The sequence below is a fragment of the Cnephaeus nilssonii genome, assembly GCF_951640355.1.
Source record: "Cnephaeus nilssonii genome assembly, chromosome: 2".
Lineage (NCBI taxonomy): Eukaryota > Metazoa > Chordata > Mammalia > Chiroptera > Vespertilionidae > Cnephaeus > Cnephaeus nilssonii.
In genome coordinates this window covers 97147241-97162790 of record NC_137073.1, presented here as the reverse complement: position 1 = coordinate 97162790, position 15550 = coordinate 97147241, and the positions used below count along the sequence as shown (strand labels likewise).

Below are 15550 nucleotides of genomic sequence, written 5' to 3'. Positions count from 1 at the left end.
TTTTGGATCTATTATGCTAGTTTCTTTATATTTACACCTTTTAAACATTATTTGAATTGTTGATAAATCAATCCAATATCCAGTTATTCCCAAATAAAACTGATCTAAGTATAACATGACAACCATCTATTAAGGGCAATACCACTTCACTATAGAATTAGTGGTTAAGAGCTCTCATTTATTTATAACATGTATTTAATGAGTCATCTACAAGTGCATACATTATTTGAATAGTTAGATAAATTGATCTAATATCCAGTTATTCCCAAATAAAACTGATCTAAGTGTAACATGACAACCATCTATTAAGGGCAATACAATTTCACTGTAGAATTAGTGGTTAAGAGCTCTCATTTATTTATAACATGTATTTGATGAGTCATCTACAAGTGCATACTTGATATTTAATTTGCCACACTAGAAAATTCTACCTACTAACACAGGTTTTATATCAAATAAAAAGATTTCCACAATCAAGTAAGCCTCTATAAAATTTTGCATTCATTTTGGTACTTGACTATGGAAGTACTGGCAATTATCAGTTTTTAATTTTAGTAATTACTTCAAATATGTAGGTATGACAGACCTATTATGCGTCTAAATTCCAACAGAACTTTAAACAAAGCTTCTCCTTTGCCTATGAGGGATCCTAGAGAACTTAAAAGAATTAGCATGAGAAGTGCAACTGAAAATTCTTATTAGCAGACCAAAAATGTATGACTTTTAATAATACACTATGATTCTGGGTTAAATAGTATTGTTACATTGATATTCTGAGCAGAAATATAATTAGTAATTAGGCATACCCAGAAAAGGAGGATTGACTGTGTTATTTCTAAAAGAAATCTCTAATTATGGGTAATAAATACAATTGCAACACCAAATGCTGGTGAGAATGCTGAGAAACTAGGTCACTCATATACTGCTGGAAATGTAAGTTTAGCAGATTCTTGTAAAACTGAACATACATTTACCATACAACCCAGCAAGTTGTACTCTTGGGCATTCATATTAAAGTAATACAAATATATGTTCACATAAAAACCTGTTTACAAATATTCATAGTTACATCATTCATAGTAGCTCCCAGATTAACACAACCCAGATAGCCTTCAATGGGGAAATGATTAAGCAAACTGTGGTACATTCATACTATCAAAAACTACTTAGCAATAAAAACAAATAGACTATTAATATTTGTGACAACTGAAATGAATCTTCAGAGAATTATATCCAGTGAAAAAAGCCAGAGATGGGACCTTGGAAACTCAGAGGTTTAATTCCACAGAAATAAAACTTTCTAGGATACCTTATCCTCCCATGGGGGCCTCCGGAAATTCTTATTCCAGCAGCACCCCAAGAAGCCCACTTCTATGGACAGCCATGGGGACACAGAGGACATCCACTAATGATAATATCATTTTATAGTTTTGCAATATGTTACCATTGGGAAAAACTGAGTAAAGGATATAGGCATAAGGAATCTCTCCATATCATTTCTCATGACTGCATGTGAATCTATGATCTCAATATTAAAAGTAAAAAAAAAAAAAAAGTATTTTTTGCCTCAGTGCTAGTCCATTCTTAGAAGCCTTGTGTATACCATGAATTTTCAGATTCTAGCACTACATGTTCTGGCTTTATTATACTTATCAGAGCTAATCATGTAAACTTTCTCTTTCACTACTAAGTATAATTATTACTATTGTAGAATATTAAAGGCACTTGCTCCAATATTCATCTCTCCAACTTGTTTAGAGAATACCAGTAGGTAGATATTTACAGAAAAAATGTTGATTTAGGAGACATTTTCATTGGTACCTCACTGAAACTAATTAAAATCTGTAGTAATTTCCCTGGTCAGTCTATAATAGTGGATAAAATGTTATAAAATATTACCAGTAAAATATTTGACCTGATAGGAAAAAATGCTAATAATACCTGGCATATAGGGATGACTAGGATTCAAGAAAGAGAAAACAGGATAGAATGTTGTGAAATAATGGCCATTAAGAAGCCACACTTATACAATCCCAAGCTTTTGAAACTTGCTCTGGTTTTGCAATAGTGATTTAAGTCTAAATAATTTTTAATGTCTTAAAATAGTCCCCAAGCAACCATTCATGGAGAAAGCTGAGAAAAAGAAACAGTACAAGATCACACCTCATTGATAGTGATGAGCTGGATCACCGCATGAAGGACAAAGAGGCTCTGCTTGGCTTGAGGTGTTTATAAAACCCAGCCTTGTTAAGTGAAAGCTGAAGCATGAATGGAGTGACAAATGGACGAGAAAGATCTAGGTAGGAAAGGAGATAGAAAATAAAGAAAGGTAGACTGAAGGTATTGACTAAGTGATGGTTAAAGTAGAAGAGGTAAGTAAACAGCAGGAAAGTGATTTAGGGGAAGAAAAGAAAATATGATCGCCCTCTACCTGGGTCACAAACTACAGTCCTTAACACATCTCTGTGCTGCAGGCCTCACAGGTACTGGCAGTTCTATTTGTGTGTGAAACAAGGAACAGCAAATTGCCTCTCTCACTGTACTTTGGTGGCATCTGAAAGCATCAGGCTGCCACTTTGAGTAACAGATAGCTGGTTGAAGGGAGCAGAGGTATATGCATAGCACAGAGCAAGAAAAAGTCAACTTGCCCCAGGAGATAGCAGCAGGAGAGATAAACAACAGGGATGGAAAACAAATCTCTTGCTCAAGTATTCAAGGATTTCTTACCAAAGAGAATTAATAAGGGAGTTTCAGGCCAAAAGAAAATTATCTACACTCTACTTAATTTAAAGTTCAGATGGGAAAATTATAAGAACCACTGGTGCTTTGGGAAGTATTTAAATTAGAAAAAAAATGCTTTCTTTTTCATTTAAAACATATAAGTAATCAAAAAATAAGAACGCTTAAAGTGTGTGTTATGAGTTGGATTATTTCCCCTGAAATTTTATATGTTTGAGTTTTAAATTCCAGTACAATGACCTGGAATTAAGGTCACTGTAGATGTAATTGGTTTAGATGAGATCATTCTGGAGTAGAGGGGGCCCCTAATCCAGCAGGACTGGTGTCCTTATAAAAATGGGAAATTTGAAGACACACACACACACACACACACACACACACACACGGTGAAGTATATGTGAAGATGGAGGCAGAGATTGTGGTGAAACTTCCACAAGCCAAGGGGAGTCAAGCATGTCTAGCAAACCACTAGAAGCTAGAGGAGAGGCTTGGAACACATCCCTCCCCAGTGATTTAGGAGGGAGCATGGCCTGCTGTCACCTGGACCTCAGACTTGTAGCTTCAGGAACAGTGAGACAATAAACTTCTGTTGTTTTAGTCACCCAGTTGCTAGTACTTTGGTACAGCGGCCCTAGCAAACTCACACAGTGTGCTACAATTGTAGTGGGAAAAATGACATTTATTCTCAGAATTTACAGTTGTTCCTTTAACAGTTTCTGAACAAGAGTCTGGGGTTACAAGTCAAGAAAAAATGAGGCATAATTTCCTGTACTATTTGATACCAGATACATCATAAATGAGATAAAACTAGAATGTAATATCATAAGAGAAAAATTAAAGCAAAAAATAATGATAATGGTATTTTATTTTTTATTATTTTTATTTATTTCAGAGAGAAAGGGAGAGGGAGAGATAGAAACATCAATGATGAGAGAGAATCATTGATTGGCTGCTTCCTGCACAACCCACACTGGGGATTGAGCCCACAACCCAGACATGTGCCCTTGGCAGGAATCAAACCTGGGACCCTTCAATCTGTAGGCTGACTCTCTATCCACTGAGCCAAACCACCTAGGACAATGGTATTTGACTTTTTAAAAACATTAGACACTATTTGTGATATAGCCTGTTGGCATTTTAAAATAAATTAATGATTTATGTTGGTAATTTTAATGAATTTTTATTTCAGGTTAAAAGTTTAATTTAAAAAATCATCAAGATTTATACATTATGTCTGTGTAAAGTGTTCTATAATGGACCATTTAATTCATTTATTCATCCTATGTGCCCTAATTGCATAGATAGTAGAAAAGAAATAATTATTATCCTCTCCTGTGCTAGATTTGCAAAGGAAAATATATAAAGTTATGCCTATAAGATCATTATTCCACCATAATATTAAAATAATAATTCAATTTTCTATGAAAATTATTATATGGATTTGGTCAAGAGATACTAAAGCAACAGCCCCTTCCCTACATATTTAGTTTACATTAAAAAAATTTTTTAAGTGATATATGTTTTCTTAACTTTCACAATCGTTTCCATTAAAAACAATAAACAGAAGCATTGCATTTAAAAGTTTCATTAGTTACTTAGTGTATAATCTTTCCATGGTAAATATTTCCTATGGTGCACTCTTAACTGTTCCCATGCTACGGATCAGCGTCCCTCAGCTGATGTCTTATACAAATCTGAAAATGATTTAAGTACATAAAAAAGCTTTCAAGACATCTTTTCTACAATAAAACTGAAATCCTGTTTCCTTTGCGGATTGCCCTGTGTCATTCCTTTCATTCAGTTTCTTTTTGTATTACAGCTTTATAAATAGCACACATTTTATAAAGTTACATGCCAATGAGAAGCAGAAAGAGTGGACTTCCTTGAACGTCTCTGAAGACCCATTTGAAATATTTAATAAGCCATTTTAATACCAAGCAAATATTCTCTGAGATTGCAAATCATTATTCATGACTTGTCAGGGTTCACAGCTCTGATAAAAATCTCAAGTGACTCAATGTTGAACCAGAAATTTGGGTAAAAATAAGCTGAGGATTTAGGAAGGCTGAGAAATCTCTTAAGGCTAAATTCTCAGAAGATTTTTCCAGAGAAAGTAAAAAAGCAATAGTTTAAAGCTATAGTTTAAATGTCATTTTACACAGGAGGGCTGTAATTTCACCAAACAGAGTGATAGCACAGGGTTCTAGTCACCATGCCATTTTATAAAGCTTTGAGTATTCATCCGAGAATCATTTGATTAAAGAAAAATCCTTCTTCAACAATGCTTTTGAAACAACTAGGTACCAAAACAAAAGTTACTCTTCTATTTTATATCTTGGCTAGTGTTAATCTCTGTGTATCTTCAATTATATCCTTTTTTTTTTATAAGAATGCCTAATGCTAAATTTCATATTACTCAAGTAAATTTTATATTATACTAGAGCAGTGGTCAGCAAACTGCGGCTCTCGAGCCACATGCGGCTCTTTGGCCCCTTGAGTGCGGCTCTTCCACAAAATACCACGTGCGGACGTGCACGTACAGTGTGATTGAAACTTCATGGCCCATGTGCAGAAGTCGGTTTTCGACTCTCAAAAGAAATTTCAATCGTTGTACTACTGATATTTGGCTCTGTTGACTAATGAGTTTGCAGACCACTGTACTAGAGGCCCAGTGCATGAATTCGTGCACAGGTGGGATCCAGCTGGCCCGGCCCCAATGGGAGCAGATTAGGGCTGGGCTTGTTGGGAGGAGAAGATAGTGGGAGGTTGGCCAGCAGGCCCACCCAGATCAGGCCTGATCAGAGCCAGGCCGGCTGCTGGAAGGGGCAGCAGGCGATTGGCCAGCAAGCCCCGCCCCCAATTGAGGTGGGGGATGCTGATCGGGGACCAGTGGCCAGGGGGAGGGGCCATGGGTGGTTGGCCGGCTGGCTCTGCTCCTGATTGGGTGTGGGGGGGCCAGTCTGGGGTGGGGCCGGACAGGGGGAGGGGTTGCAGGAGATTGGCCGGTGGGCCCCTCCCCCTATTGGGGGCGATCAGGGGTGGGGCTGTGGGACAATCAGGGTGGTGGGGGCCCATAGGCGGTGGGGCCAGCTGGGAGGAGGGGCTGTGGGAGGTTGGCCTGCCAGCCCTTCCCCCTATTGGGGTGGGGCATGCCATCAGGGGCAGGCCAGCCAGGGGAGGGGCTCCAGGCTTATTGTGGTGGGCAGGCTGATTGGGGTTATGGCTAGCCAGGGGAAGGAAGAGGGCGTTTGGCTGGCTGGCCCACTCTTGTTCGGGGTGGGAGAGTCCGATCAGGGAAAGGCTGACAGCGGGGAGGGGCCTAGAGGTTGGTCGCAGGCCCCATCCCCTGATGGGGCAGGTTCCCTGGCCACAGCGGTCGTTAAGGTCATTATGGCCATTACGGTCACTGGCTTTTTATATAGATTTAATAAAAAAAATGATGAAATTATATGTATTGAAAGGCAATGATATGGAAAGCCCTCTGCTCTAAGCCACTTTATTTGAATAATGAGATTAACCTATTGAAAAAATTACATTTCAAACCATTTTACAGATGTAGGCACTGAGGTTTCAAAGGTTCTGCAGTTGACAATTGGAGAAGGCAGCATTCGAGCCTGGGCCTATCTACTATGCTATATGACATTCTTTCCCATATACTCTTTTGCTCCACTTATTCATGATTTTTTGAATCCTATTTAATAGTCACATTATCTCCTACCTTTTTCTTGTTTGCTCCCTTGGCAGTAAATCAGGGCAGTCCAGATGCATGTGCATGGGTGAGTTCATTGCACATCTCAATTTTTAGAATAGAATTTGAGAAGCATATACTCTAATGCAGTGATTTGTGAATTGGTGAAACTATTTATTCCAATAAAGTAATTTATATTATAAATCAATCAGTTAATTTGGGGAGTCCCAAATCGAGTCTACTTTCATAAAAGTTAATGGAGAAACTTAGGAATCAGAAGTATCATAAAATATAACCTGGTGGATCAATCAACCACTAAACAAAATGTCATTAAAATATATGTATTCTTCTAGGAGTTTTAGTTTCAGGTCTTACATCCAACTCTCTAATCCACTTTGAGTTTATTTTTGTGTGTGGTTTAAGATAGGGGTCCAGTTTTATTGTTTTGCATGTGGATGGCCAGTCTTCCCAGCACCATTTGACAAAGAGACTATTCTCTCCCCACTATATAGTCTTGGCTCTTTGTCAACAATTACCTGACTAGATATACGCATAGGTTTATTTCTGGTCTCTCTTAGCATGTTCCATTGACCTATGTATTTGTTTTTATGCTGATACCATACTGTTTGTATTAACATAGCTATGTAATATAGTTTGCAATCTGGAAATGTGATGCTTCCATCTTCGTTACTTCTCAATATTTCTTCCACTTTATGTCTTCAGGGGTTCCATACAAATTTTATATTGATTTTTCTACTTCTTTGGAAAAATGCCATGGGGATTTTGATAGGGATTGCCCTGAATCTACAGATTGCTTTGGGTAGTATAGACATTTTTACCAATATTATTTCTTCTAATCCATGAGCATGAAATATCTTTCCATTTGTATGTATTTTCACTTTCTTGCAGCATTGTATTATACTTTTCATTGTGCAGATTTTTCACTTCCTTGATTACATTTATTCCTAAGTATTTTATAGTTCTTAATGGATTTGTAAATGAGACTGTTTTCCTCATTTGTTTTTCTGATAGTCTGTTATAAGATGATTTTTTGAGCCACTAAGCTGTACGTTGGTTTGTTACACAACAGCTAACTGACAAAGACAAACAGGCGTAAGATAAAAAATGAGAAGAAGAAAAAGTATGAACCTTAGACATTTTTGTACAACTTACGATTTATCAGTTGTCTTGTGTTATGACTCAAATGCACTCTAATTTACCATGTACAAGTACAGAAATGGCCTCATTTGGAAGATTATGCCCCAGGGTAGTGATTTAAAAACGTCTACTAGAATCTTGGAAGAGATCCAGGGTGAAGCTCCCCAGATGTTTGGGCAGAACTAAATCAGTCCCCCTACAAACAGTGCAATAAAGTAAGCACAGCTGGTGTCCCTACTTGTTGCTGTGCAACACAGAACACAGCTGCAAATGGAAATGAGCCTGTGGGTGTGAGATCAGAGAGGGGAACAAAGACGATAGGAAAATGATGAGGGATGTTTCAGTACGTCTCCAAAGAATAAGCCTCGCAGAAGTTAAGGTTCATATAGTAAAATTTCATATATATTTTTAATATCCCAAAGTAAGTTTCAGTAATTAATGGAAGTTAAAGTTTATAAATAATGCATGCAATTTTCATACAAAGTAATATGTTGACCTCTCCAGTAAATTAAAAACATTATTTATATCATATGTTATCATTTCTAAAGTCCTTTTAATTAATGTTCAATTATATGTATATTTATTAATACACAGAAGAGAAGAGGTAGAGATTTATATATTTCCTTATAAATATGTTTCTGTGAAAAACAAAGAAGATATGACATTTAATTTCAGGCAAACTGGATTGTGACTTGGTATGGTTTTCTTTGAAACAACTTTAGATGTAAAGCATTTTTTAAATTTTAAAGTGACTGCAATGCAACCATATTTAAATTTATACTAAACACTCCTGATTCCTGGTGTAAGCAAGACTATTGTTGCAGAAATCTTGGTACATGTATGTACAAATAGAAGGGAACATTTTAAATAATAATATGTCCTTGTAATATCACTAAATGTCTTAAGACATATACCGCCCTTTTCATCTGAGAATGGCAATACTGTTTGCATATACAGTTTCATTCCTTTTATCTTCATTTCTAAACTGCCACACAAGAGCTTAAATGCTGACTCCAAAAGCAGGAATAATTTTAATTCATGGTAATGTTCCTCTTTGCTCCACATGACAATTAGTATTATTGACTTTTCATTTCCTATTCTTAAGTCTCGTTTCTGAAAAAATAGACATCTAGTAAAATTATGTAAAACCAAATTTAAAAAGCACTTCTGTAGAATAATTTATAGAAGATAGTAAAGTCATCACGGTTGGGGCGATCATGGACTGCATATCACAGAGAAAATGTTAAATGTGCAGCAGTACAATGTGTACCAGTCTCTCCGTGGTCTACTCAGGCTACATGGCCCTTCATATCATTACACTGCCATGCTGTCCATATACGTTCACTTTGTTTAATCTGACTCCATTTTTAGAATAGAATCTAAAGAGCAATATGACAGCCAATAGCTTACTAGACACTGATCATAATTCAAATGATCCTTTTCTCAATTAATGCTTTAGAAAGGTAAATTTAATTATTTTTAAATGAGAGCCATGCCATTAAAGTAGCCACGTGACTGTCCTTTAAGCACCGAAATCTTATGCAAATGTTTTTGCTGCTGTTGTCATCACATTGTGCATTTGAATGTGGCGATTAATATTTAAACATAAAAATTACTTACCTGGGCAGACAGAATGGTTTTTGTTCATAAAATATATAACATGAACATTCTAACGCTATGGCATTCTTTTTGGAAGTGACTGTAAATGTAACAAATACCATATTCTTCCATTCGTGATTCTACTTCAAAATGTTTTCCTTCTTTTCTCTTGCCTGTTCCCTAGGACAGATGTTCTCAACTGAGAGCAGTTTTGCCCCCCAGAGAGCATTTGGCAATGACTGAACACATCATGATATGGCAGTAGTGGGAAGGATGCTATGGGCATTTAGTGGGCAGAGACCAGAGATGCTACTAAAATCCTACAATGCACAAGCCAGCTCCCAAGACAAAGAATTATCCAGTCCAAAGTGTCTGGATAAAAAACCCCTGGCTTCAGGGATATGATTCCCTAGATAGTGGTTGAAATTACATGATGTAAATCAGAGAGATAAAGAAAAACTTTCGATTAAAACATGCATCGAAAACCACTACAGTTTATTTTGTATCTTTCTTTATTAAACCATCCAGAATACCAGAGACTTTGCCTGCTTATTATTACCCACTGACAAGAAATATGTAAGCACATTAGGCTTTTTTCCCTGGCAGTACAGTGCACAGCAATTACTTGGAGGGCTCCATGACCATTACTTAGCACTACAGATATACAAGAAATAATAATCTGATAAAAAACTCTGCACCCTGAAAGTCTCTGGTGTTATCTTTTCTGTATTCTCATAGCATGTTTTGCTAAGCTATAAGGGGAATTCATCATTTGCATGATGATCCTGCTTATCCACCTTTAAATACACACCACACACACACACACACACACACACACACACACACACACACACATACTCCCTTCAACTCACAGGGAAGGGAAGAGTATTTTTCATCATTGTATAGTCTATGAGGAATGCCCTCCCTTTTTTTTCTAGTCCAACTGACAAACCCCTATTTATTATGTTAGATTCTCAGAGGACGTCTTTTCTTATCTGCCAGCAAGACTCTGCCCACTCCAGAGTTCCCCTATATTTTGCTTATCAAACACAACATTAAAATTTTTCTGTTTTTATGTCTGCAAGCTGCTCAAATGTAGGGTCATTGTTTTATTTACCATTTTATTACTAGCCACTATCACCTTTCTCAGTAGATTGCATGCTTTCAACCTTTCTCCCTCTCTCCAGGAGAACTGGAGAGATATAAGGAGAGAAAACAACAACAATAAAAAAAGAAAAAAAAAGAAAAAAAAAGAAAACAACAACAATGACAACAACATTTTTTTTAATGACTAGCTAATTCAAAACTCAATTAATGAGATTATGATAAGCACAGTGATTTCATAAAGCACCATATACTGGGGAAATTTTTGTTGTCACCTATCTACACTGTTGGCCTTTATTAGTATTAAAAACTGACATTTTAAAATTAAGTATTCATGTCAATCACACATATTCTGCAATACACACTTATTTTCTCAAACTGAAGGCTATTCCAAATGCATTTCTGAAAACTCCTTTCTTACGAAAATAATAGAGATATCTGTATGTCAGCATATACATACAAATCCATTTATTTTAAGGTTGCATAGGGTATCTGTGTATGTTTGAAGAAGCATTTATTTGAAAACTTACTTATCTGTACTTTAAGCATGTTTCCAATTTTGGAATATTATAAATGATACTGCAGTGGGCACTCTTTTACATACATCTTCCCATATCCATGTGGGTGTACCTATAGAATAGTTATGATAGAGATTGTCCAACAAATTAGCATGTTTGTTTTTAAGTATTAATAGATATTGTCAAATTCCTATCCAAAACTAAGAGAATTTACTCTTCTGCTAATAGTTCTGCACATTAACAATTCTGTGATTACCAAACCTACATACTTGGTAGGTAAACATTGGTATCTCCTTCTCCTTTGTGATTTCTTAAATTACTAGTAAAATTTGAGATTTTGGAGGGGATAATTACAGTGTGTTTATTTTTTTTCTATGAATCTCCTTGAATATAATTTCCCCCATTTTGATTTGAGTGTAGTGTATTTTTTTATTTTTAAAAAATCCCCATATAGAACCTTTGGTGGGATTATAAATTGTTACAGCCAGTAAGGAAAATGGTGTGAGGTTTCCTCAAAAAATGAAAAAAAAATAATAAAACTAACTTATGATCCAGCAATCCCTGCCCTAGCCTTTTTTGTTCAGTGGGTAGAGCATCAGCCTGCAAATGAAGGGTCCCAGGTTCAATTCTGGTCAAGGGCACATACCCCAGTTGCAGATTCCTGGCGCTGGTCAGGGGCTTGTGGGAGGCAACCAATCGATGTGTCTCTCTCACATCAGTGTTTCTCTCGGTCTCTCCTTCTCCATTCCTCTCCCTCTAAACATGAATGGAAAAAATGTCCTCAGATGAGGATTTAAAATAAATAAATAAATACATGATCCAGCAATCCCACTTTAGGATATTCATTAGAAGAATATAAAATCACTAATTCAGAAAGATACATGTACCCTTTGTTAATTGCAGCATTATTTATAATAGCCTAGATACAGAAACAACCTAAGCATCCATAACTAGATGAGTGGATAAAGAAGATATGATATATAAATACAATGAACTACTACTCATTCATAAAAAGATAAAATATTGCCATTTGTTACAACAGAGATGGCTATTGAGGGAATTATCCTAAGTGAAATGTCATATGGAACAGGCCAAAAAATCTATGATTTCAGACATACATATGTGGAATCTAAAACAAACAAAAACATAAACTAAGCAAACAAAATTAGAACAAACTCATAGATACAGACAACAGAACATTGGGAGGGTTATGGGAGTGGTTGGGAGGGGGAAATATATGATGACGAATGGAAACTAGACTTTTGTTGGTGATACAGATACCAAATTATAATGCTGGACACCTGAAACTTATATAATGTTATTAACCAATGGTACCTCAATAAACAACAGACAAACAAAAAAACAAAAAGGCCCTTATGTAATAAAAATTAGTTCTCTGTCTGCCATCCATGATGTTCACATTATTTATTTATCTTTCATCATATTAGCTTTAGCATTATTATGTGACATCTGTATTTTCAAATGTTTATTCACTTAAATTCATGTCTTATTTCTTATTGGATGCATAGCTTATACTAAAGTATTTTATCAGCAGTGTTTGTTTTGTTGTATAGTGGTTATGTTTTTATTAGCAGATTGAAACTTTCTGTTTTTATTGCTTAATCATTTACTTTGTTCTTTTAAAAAATATTTTCATTGATTTCAGAGAGGAAGGAGGAGGGAGGGAGAGATAGAAACATCAATGATGAGAGAGAATAATTATTCAGTTGCCTCCTGCATGCCTAACACTGGGCATCTAGCCCACAACCCGGGCATGTGTTCTGACGGGTTATCAAACCGTGACTACCTGGTTCATAGGTCAATGCTCAGTGATCCACACAGGCCAGGCTACTTTGTTCTTAAGCATGGAGAACAATACACTCTTTTACCCTGTCCCACTCTTTCACCCTGTCCCAGTATAATGAGCACACTTGGTCCTCCATCTGAACTCCACTCCTTAGCTGAGCTAATGAGGCTACTTTCCACTCCAGAAAATGGCCCTGGACTACTCCACACCATCCATGTTACAAAGGTTTCTCAGCTTTTGGTAAACATGCCTACCTGGAACCGGTCCATTGTCTTTATCCACACTGTGCCTAATGTACATAATTTTGAGATTTTCAGAGGATTTTTTTCAAAAGCATGTACCTGTTGGACTCCTTAGGGATTCTATTTTAGAATAAATAAATGGCTATTCTCATACTTCCAGGCAATTATGAAGAATTTTTTTTATCTTCATGGTATTTGGCCATCCCCAAATCCTATCTCTTAAACAAAAGGAACACTATAATAACATCCAATCTACTCTACTGGGTTAAAAATAAGACCCCCACTGCTGGTTTAGTAAACAAATGTCTTCTGGAACACCTACTTTTTGTTGTAATGATTCAACAAATATATTGATCCAGATTTTAGTACTTTTACTATATTAAAAAATGGGAACTCAAAAGGTAAAACTCTGCCTAGCGTAGAAATATTTCCCAATTGCACTTCTCACTAAACATGCAATCTTGGGCAAATTACTTAATTCTATATATCTGTTTCATCCTCTGTAAAACAAAGATCATTCTAATGTTGCCTTCATGATTATGCAAGCATGAAATTATTGCAAACAGCATGCAATGCCTGACACATGCTAAGTGCTCAATAAATATTCTCTGGAGCTATTTCAGTGGTCATTATCACAACTGCTGTGGCAACCCGTAGTCTCAGACTCTGACAAAACTAACTTGTTTTGTGGGGATCGATTTTAGATTTTCTGTAGAACTCCAAGTCTAAATGCGAAATGTCCAATCTCCTTTTATCCACTGATCAGAACTTGTACAGATAGAATTGATTCCACAGTTGATGGCAAGCAAGATTTAGGTCTCTGAAAACTGTGAGCAACACCACAGCCAGAAAGGAACATTGTCATCATAGCAAAATCAACTAGCATCATAATTACATAGTGAAAGGGGAAAGGAGTGAGGACTTCATGTATTATTTGCAAAGCAAAGCACTTAATGGAACATGGCATGGCTGTTTCTTATCTGGTGCTGAAACCTCCCTCCCTGTTCCTTTAGATTCAGTATTAGGTCCTACTCTTTGCTTATTAGGTCCATGTAGAAACCTAGAATTTGGCCAAGTACCAATTCGGGCTCAATGTACATACATTCATGTATCTGAGATTGAATGGAAGTGTTTAAATAGAAAGAGGTTTATTTTCAGAAGAAAGGTTTTGGGATGGGCAGGCCAGGACTGGAGCATGAGTTCCAGGCCCTTTTCTCTCTCTGCTCCATCTCACTTAGCAAAAGGCTTTGCTCCTGTGGTTGCTAGCAGCTGCTGCATTTCCACACCACGTCTGCATTACAGGCAGCAAGAAAGGAACATGGCAGTGCTGGCATATGTGTGCCAGCTATGACTTGTAGTCCGCAGACCTACATCTTTCCCAGAAGCTCCCTCTTTGGACTCCACTTACATCGTACCAGCTAGAATTAAGTCACATGGCCACTCCTAGATGAAAAGAAGTGATGGGAGGTGAACATGTGACTCTGCATGGTGCCACCCTGAACAAAACTGAGTTCTCTTAGAAACACAGAAGGTAAGGCTGAGTATTAGTTAGATCACTTACAGTGTCTGTGTAAAGGAAATAAGCATGACCTTATTATTTGTAACAAATGCCATATTTCTGCGTATATGCATTACTCAGCAAGAACACGGACTGCCCTAAATCAACAGATGCCGTGTCTATTATCATGACTACAACACCATCCTCAGATTATTCCCCCTACCTCTGGCCTCGTTTCCTGAAAGCCCTTACAACGGAGTTTGGCAAACTTTTCAGTCTCTTACAACACAGGAAGTGTTTTAGGCTTTGTGAGTTAGTCTTGACTGCAACTACTCATCTCTGCCACAGCAGTACGCAGGCTACTGCAGGCACAATAAAGATGAATGGCTATGACTGTGTTCCAGTAAAACATTATTTACAAAAACAAACAGCAGGCTGGCTTTGTCTCCCTGCCATTGTTTGCTGGTCCTGTTCTACAGTATTGCTAGCTTTTTATTTCTGAAACTAGAGGCCTGATGCACAAAATTCGTGCAAGAGTAGGCCTTCCTTCCCCGGCTGCCAGCACCGGCTTCCCTCTGGTAATGGGGACCTGGGCTTCGTCCCGGAGGTCGTCTGGAAGGACATCTGGTATAATTAGCATATTGCACTTTTATTATTTTGGATTAGAGTCGATGTATCACCTATTCTTAAGCACCCAATGTAAAGTCAGTTTCTCCTTGCACTTTCACATGACCTTCCATACATTCATATTCCAATGCCTCTAATGTACACATGTCGAAAATAATCTTTATTCAAATAATATATTTTAAATCTAAGCTTTAAGTCTCAGGAATGGTCAAAATTATTATTACCATAGCTGAACTTTAATCACATTTGGGAAATTAATCACAGATAAAGATAAAATAAAAGATAAAATAAAATAGCCGGACCACAGATATCTGGGAGTGGTGGGAAATTGCCGGATCATCAGGTGACTGGAAACCTAGAGTATAATTTATTAACTGCTGTGTAAGCTTTGCATTCAGAAGAACCTGAAGTTGTTTTGTTGTTGTTTTTTTTTTGGCCCATTTCTAGACACGAGAATTTAGAAAAGTTACTTAAGTACTGTATGCCATTTTGTACATTATTATTACTATTATTGACAGTACTACAGATGTCTCCCATCTTCTCCCTTTTTAGCCTTCCACCAACTCCAGG

General features: G+C 36.9%; 1 protein-coding gene across 1 annotated transcript in view; it reads right to left on the bottom strand.

The window, feature by feature from the left end:
* The window catches only part of CDH18 (cadherin 18), a 212716-nt gene that overhangs the window by 153218 nt on the left and 43948 nt on the right, over positions 1-15550 (bottom strand). The gene's annotated exons all lie outside the window — the stretch shown is intronic.